Source organism: Mus caroli, unplaced genomic scaffold (genome assembly GCF_978045245.1).
Source record: "Mus caroli unplaced genomic scaffold, Mus_caroli_1 scaffold_9, whole genome shotgun sequence".
Classification (NCBI taxonomy): domain Eukaryota; kingdom Metazoa; phylum Chordata; class Mammalia; order Rodentia; family Muridae; genus Mus; species Mus caroli.
The window spans coordinates 77,205,411-77,212,940 of record NW_028227264.1 but is presented as its reverse complement, the minus strand read 5'-3'; the positions used below and the strand labels follow the sequence as shown (position 1 = coordinate 77,212,940).

The 7,530-nt window shown below is 37.7% G+C and overlaps 1 pseudogene; it reads right to left on the bottom strand.

Moving 5' to 3' along the window:
* Positions 1-448: 448 nt before the first annotated feature.
* On the bottom strand, positions 449-1,404 carry LOC110303680 (olfactory receptor 7A42-like; annotated as a pseudogene).
* Positions 1,405-7,530: the final 6,126 nt, after the last annotated feature.

Sequence of the window (7,530 nt, the reverse complement as noted above, 5' to 3'; positions counted from 1 at the left end):
ATAATGTAGACAGAAGAAATGAGAGTAATAGAAATGCCAGGGAATTGTGATTATATTTATAAAGTCTATCTTATTTTTATTTGTGCACATGTATGTGGAATATTGTAGGCACCCACTAATATGAAGGGATAGAAATCCCATAGGAAGACCAAGAGCCAACTGACCTGGGCCTCTGGGAGCTCCCAGAGACTGAGTACATACTTTAGGTATCTAGAAAGTTTAGAAAAGGTGATGCATTCCTTGAATCTGAATTCTCAGGCAGTTATAAACTGTCCAAATATGTCTTTTGGATATAATTTTTGCTCTAGAGAGCAGCATTTACTCTTCTACCTTTGAACACTTTCTACAAACCTTCCAAAAATATTCATAGGTATCTTATCCCTTTATGATTGAAAGACAGAGTCCAATCTCTGGCTCTGCAGCTTCACAGTCTGCAATAATGGAAACTTCAGCCAGTCCAACGATACACTTTACAGTTTTCCTTCTAATAGCCTTTCCAGAGCTTTCTTCACATCTTTATTCCTTAGACTATAAATGAAGGGGTTCAGCATCGGGGTGACCACAGTATACATCACAGAGGCTCTTGCAGCAGAGTGAGAGCTTTGGACCACAGCAGAACTGACATACACTCCAAGGCCTGTACTATAAAATAAGGAGACAATGGAAAGGTGAGAGACACATGTAGAAAATGCCTTATACTTCCCTTGGACTGAGGAGATAGAACGTATGGAGGACACTATCTTGAAATAAGAGTAAAGGATACTACTGAAGGAAATGACTGCCAATAGAACAGGTACAAGATTCATTATGAGGTGGCTTGAAAAGCTGTCTGAACATGTGAGTTGAGACAGCTGGTTAAGCTCACAGAAGAAGTGGGGAATTTTTACATCTCCACAAAAGGTCAACTGTAGCACCAATTGAGCTCTGTAAGAAGGCATGCAGGATGCTAACAACCCAGGACAGCAGAACCATCAGTATACAGAGCTGTTGGTTAACAATGACTGTGTAATACAGTGGGTGACAGATAGCCACATATCGGTCGTAGGCCATCACAGCCAGGAGAAAGTTGTCCAATTCTGCAAAAACCAAGAAGAAACACATCTGGATAATACAGTCTGCATATGCAATGGCCTTTCTTTGGGTCTGTATATTTACCAGCATCTTTGGGACAGTGGTGGAGGTGAAACAGATGTCCACAAAGGACAGGTTAGCAAGGAAGAAGTACATGGGTGTGTGCAGATGAGACTGTGTGATGATAACCATGATGATGAGCAGGTTCCCAAGCACTGTTACCAGGTACATGGAAAGGAACAGTATAAAAATGAGGAATTGAAGGTGTAGGTTTTCTGAAAATCCAAGAAGAAAAAAACTTGGAATTCTTCTTGTGCTGTTGCCTGATTCCATCAGTCACATGTGTCTATGAGACAAGATAAAGACAAGATAGCATGACTATTCTCACATTGATGTAGATTATATGCGAAATTTTATGTTTTCAGCAAATTAACTTCTGAATTGTTTCCAAGAAATTGTTCCTCTTATGGAGTCTTTGATGTTAATCTTGATAGACATTCCTTTCACTCTCTGAACATTTTATTAAAAGTCATGTATTCTACAGTTTTAATGAGAAATAATTATGAATACATAATGTTACTGCTAAATATGATTCAGGCAGTGTTTAGGGAATTTATAGAGGTTGAGAAAAACAAAAATAAATTCATGTATATGAATGAAAAGGATATAGGAAAATTTAAAAATCATGTTTACTACCTTTTGGGGTGATAGCATAACATACATTTGTCTAAGTACACATTCTGAAAAACTCACCCTTTTAATAAATGTGAACACACACATACACAGAGAGAGAAAGAGAGAGAAATAGAATAACAACCAAAACTATTTAAAAACAATTACCCTGTATCAAGACAAAGAGTGGTGATGCAGTGAAGAGTATGAAAGCAAGTATAACTGAAAGGAAAGATAGAAGCTGCTGTTATGTGTCTGCCATGCCTGTGCATGTATATATCTGTGATTTATGCATTTTGAGGGAATCACACACAGGACTTTCTGCATAGTAACCAGGTGACATTCTGGTCAGATCATTCTGTGTAGTGGGATGTCAGTGGGATGTTCTGTGCCTCACAGGGTGCTTAGACCCAGCCTCTAATGAAGACTCCCTGTATAGATGAGCAGTGCTGGACACTGAAGAGTAGAATTGCTTCACATTGAGAAGTACAGTTTGACCTAAAAGCAACATTGTTGTTGCAGCATGTGTATAATTGAAAATCCATGAAAAAGGACACAAAATACCTTCCCAATGGATCCACATGCACAATTTACAGTATTTTACATGGTGTGAAACAGCTAATCTGTACTATGAACAATCATTCTTTGATGTCTACGCCTGTAATTTAGTGAGAAGCTAAGCTAAGAAAGAGAAAAGAAAATTGGAGTAGGCATATAATGCATAATGACTAGCCTAGAATACTACTGGAGCAGTTCATAAGCAATGTATGAGCAAGTATGCACACATAATATGTAGAGAACCATTTTCAGAGATACTAAGAAACTCTGAAGCAGAAAAGGGCAGTGTTAATTAGTTTCTCCCCTTAGCACATCAAGATTATGGAGTTTTTTCATTTTAGTTTTATCTAGTATCATCATGGTTTTTAAATTATTCACTGTGCTGTGGCTCATTGGGACATTTCCACATATTTATATAGAGTATCTCAATCATATTTCCTTTCTCTACTAGATTTTTCTCATGTATCCTCTCTTATTCTTTTGCATTTCAATGTTTACAATCCTACAAAGTTTTAGTATTACATGTTTTCTCTAGTGTGGATAAACATAGAGAAGGAAAGGGGAGTGAAAGGAAGAGTAACTATGATACCATACCCTTTACTATTGTATTGTCATTAATTTTGGCTTTGGATTAATCCCTAGCAACTTCTAATATACATAGAATACAGATGGATCATTCTACACGGGTACAGAGCATTTGATGATCATGGCAAAGGACTTACTGTTGCCATTTCCTTCAACATTTATTACCTATTTCTGTTGTAAGAATTGCCATTACTCTCTTATAGCGTTCTATTTAAAAACCATGTAATAAATTAAAGTGTACAGTTTTCAAAGTAATGTTTTATTTATTTCTATGAAATAAATATCAGATGTGGAAGTATATGTAATAAGTTTCAAACTATGATCCCCTTGGCATACTGCAGGTCATAAGGACTTCAGCAATCATGAAGCATTATTTGATAGCAGTTTGAATCTCATTTTTTCTTTCCTAGACTTCAATGATATCCTATACTTTATATAACATTCATTTCAATTCTTGTTTAGTGTGTTTCAATATGAAGCAAATATCTAAAAGACCAATTTTTGATGATATCACAAAGGTTAAGTAACTTAAAGTCAAACTTTTGAAGACTTGAAAGGAAACAAATATGATTTTAAAAACACCTCTAAATACATGGAAGCACATTTATTAAAACTTAATGGGTCTCATAGAGCTGCATGTTCAAGTATGCTCCAATCAAATGCATGGATGTTTCTTGAATGATGATAAGAATGAGTAACATGCAAGTAATGAATAAATGTGGTGGCACCCACCCCCTTTGGGGTTGTATCTCAATGCAGACATGAAAATAGCAAAATAAAGAATAATAAAGATGAAAAAACACACTGGAAGCATGTAAAAAGGACCTGATGGAAAAATAGGACAAAAATTAATGACACATTAGTGAATTCTTTCTGAAGAACGTGAAGCCAGTTGAATACAAGCATGACAGATAATAATAAATTAATGAACACAAAACAAACTTTCAAATATTATTATAAACTCACTTATAAGAGTAATAAATAAATAAGTGAAAAGCAGGCAATTGTTAAAAAAAAAATGTAAAGGGACTCTAATACATACACTGAAAGAATATATTTGACACCAGGAATATAAATGTTCCCACAACAAATACCAAAAAAGACCTCATAAGCATTTTCGGTAGAGAAAGGAAATGAACAAAAAACCTCATAGAAATATTGAGTCTTTCTCAGAGATTGGAAAAAATTCTGTGTTTGTGTGTCTGTGTGTGTTTGTATGTGTGTGCCTTCATGTGTATGTATGTGTATTCACAGCCAACAGTGATATTTATTACCATTTCCTATCAACATGTAATAGTGCCTTCCACTTATCATTCTTACCATCATATAAAGTCCAATAAATCTCATTTAATACAACATGACTCTATTTCTCTGCACTCCACTCCTGTATTCAACTACTACTTAAACTGTAAAGACTCTTGGGTAGTACTTACACTAAAATATACTTTTACATCTACCCCAGTTCCCACTTCCATTCAGGATTCTGTTTTTGCCATTTCTGTCATCAATGAAATTTGGGGTTAATTTCTTTAAGATTCATTTCTCGATTTAATATTCTGAACAAAAAGTGATGGAATGGCAAGGTAAGCAGTCAGAGAAACCCCACTACACTAACAAGGACTGGCTCCTAGTGACTTCAGAAAGACAAACCTAGAACCAATTTTCTTTAACAATCTCTTGCAGTGTCTACAGAGTAAAACTCACCTGACCACTCTCTTTGAGGAATTCCCTGAATGGCAGCTCAAGCTTCTCAGAAAATGGTGGAGACTGAAATTATGAACCAGTCCACTCAGCACAAAGAACTAAAAATTCTTAAGAAACAAGAAGTGAGTACTACATCTCCAGCTTCTGTCCAAGGCTGCATACTCTGAAGGTCAGCAGAAGATAAGGTTGAAGTGTCCTACACTTGCTCATTTGCACATTTCCCTAATTTTACATCATTATCCTTTAAGTAGCTGATTACCCTCTGGGACACAGGTCTGGAAAGCAAAAAACTTAATTTTGCTCATTCCCAGGGCCCAATGACTTTTGGTTGTCTCTTCCCCATGAACTTAACTACTCTCTAAAGGTTTTGTCTCCTGGAAACCATTATTCAATTGACATTTTCCTAAGCCTAATACAAATGGCCTCTCTTAAGTTAATCTTGTGAATCTTTAAAATATTTTCAGTGGATCGCACAAAAATCCCTGAAATGCCAGAAAACTGTTCACATCTGCTCTGAAAAAAAATATTATTGTTGTTTTTTCTTCTGCATATATATATGTAAGTACAGTGTATGTTCCTCCATGGGCCAGATAATGGAATTAGATCCTGTAGAACTGTAGTTAGAGAAGGTTATGAGATATGATGTGTTTTCCAGAACCAAACATGGATTGTCTGCATTGTAGCGAATCTGCTAACTACTGCTTCATCTGGCCAGGCTCTCCATTAACTTTTTTTTATTTAATTTTATTTCATTTAACTTATTCAATTTACATTCCACACACTGCCCCCTTCAGGGTCACTCCTTCCATAATCCTTCCCCCATTCCACCTCCTGTTCTTCTCTGAGCATGTTGGGGCACCCAGAATTTCTCTTCTCCTCCTGACACTTCAAGTCTCTGGGAAGCTAAATTCTTCATCTCCAAGGCCAGAGAAGACAGCCCAGCTAGGAGAACATATCCCAGGTACAAGCCACACCTTTTAGGATAGCCCCCAATTCAGTTGTTCAGGACCCACATGAAGGTCAAACAGCACATCTGCTACATATGACTGGGGAGGCCTAGGTCCAGACTGTATGTTCTTTGTTGGTGGTTGACTCAGAGAGCCCAAGGGGTCCAGGTTAGTTGACAGAGTTGATCTTCTGATGGAGTTCCTACTCCTTCAGGGCCACAATCCTTCCTCCTATTCTTCCATAAGTCTCCAAGCTCCATCCACTGTTAGGCTGTGGGTGTCTGTATCTGTCTGAGTCAGATAAGTCAGGAGAAACATGCTCCTGTCTGCAAGCATAACAGAGAACCATTAATAGTGTTAGGAATTGGTGCTTGCCTGTGGACTAGGCCTCAGTTTGTGCTGGTTATTGGTTATCCATTCCCTACCTCAGTTTCTGCTCCCTCCCCCACACTTGTTTCTTGATAAAGAAGTTGAAACCATACAATGGAAGAAGGAAAATATCTTCAAAAAATGGTGCTGGAATAACTGATATCTACACGTAGAGGAAGAAAAACAGATACTTACTTAACACCCTACTAAAAACCAAAGTGCAATTGAATCAAGAACCTCAACATAAAACCGGATATAATAAATATCATACAAAATAAGAGGGAAAATACCCTTGAATGCATTGGTATAGGAAACAGTTTCCTGAACAGAACAAAAATGTCTCAGACTCTAAAATCAGTAATTGATAAATGGGACCTCATAAAACAGCAAAACTTTTGTAGGGCAAAAGACACTGTAAATAGGATAAGTCAGCAGCCCACAGACTGGGGAAGGATTTTCATCAATCCTACATCTGTCGTAGAGTTAATATCCAAAATTTAAAAAGAACACAAGAAGTTAGATACCAACAACCCAAATAACCCAATTTAAAAAGGAGGTATATAACTAAGCAGAGAATTCTCTGTAGAAAATCTCCAATGGCCCAGAAGCACTTAAAGAGATGTTCAAAGTCCTTAGTCATCAGAGAAATGCAAAACGAAAGAAATCTGAGGTTTCCTTTTACACTTAGAATGGCTAAGATCAATAACTCAAGAGATAGCACATACTGACAAGGATGTGGAGAAAGGGCAACACACCTCCACTGCTGGTGGGAGTGTGTATTGGCTAGTTTTGTGTCAACTTGACACGGCTGGAGTTATCACAGAGAAAGGAGCTTCAGTTGAGGAAATGTCTCCATGAGATCCAGCTGTAAGGCTTTTTCTCAATTAGTGATCAAGGGAAAGGCCCCTTGTGGGTGGGACCAACTCTGGGCTGGTAATATTGGTTCTATAAGAGAACAGGCTGAGCAAGCCAGGGGAAGAAAACCAGTAAGGAACATCCCTCCATGGCCTCTGCATCAGCTCCTGATTCCTGACCTGCTTGAGTTCCACTCCTGACTTCCTTGGTGATGAACCGCAGTATAGAACTGTAAGCCTAATAAACCCTTTCTTCCCCAACTTGCTTCTTGGTCATGATGTTTGAGCAGGAATAGAAACCCTAACTAAGACAGAGTGGAAACTTGTACAACCACTTTGTAAACCTCTTTGGTGGTTTCTCAGAAAACTGGGAACATTTCTACCTCAAGACCCAGCTATACTACTCCTAGTCATATTCCAAAAGTTATTCCACCATCCAACAAAGACATTTGTTCAACTATGTTCATAGCAGTTTTGTTCATAATAGCCAGAAACTGGAAAAAATTCAAATTTTCCTCAACTGAAGAATGGGTAAAGAAAATGGTCTTGTGGAGGCTCAGTGACCCAAAGTATGGGAAAGCTAGGGTGCTGAGGCAGGAGTGGGTGGGCAAGTGGGGGAGCACCCTCAGAGAGGCAGGAAACAGGAGGGGATAAGGAGATTGTGGAGGGAAAACTGGGAAGGGGGATAACATCTGAAATGGTTTTTTTTTTAATATTTTATATTAGGTGTTTTCCTCATTTACATTTTCAATGCTATCCCAAAAGTCCCC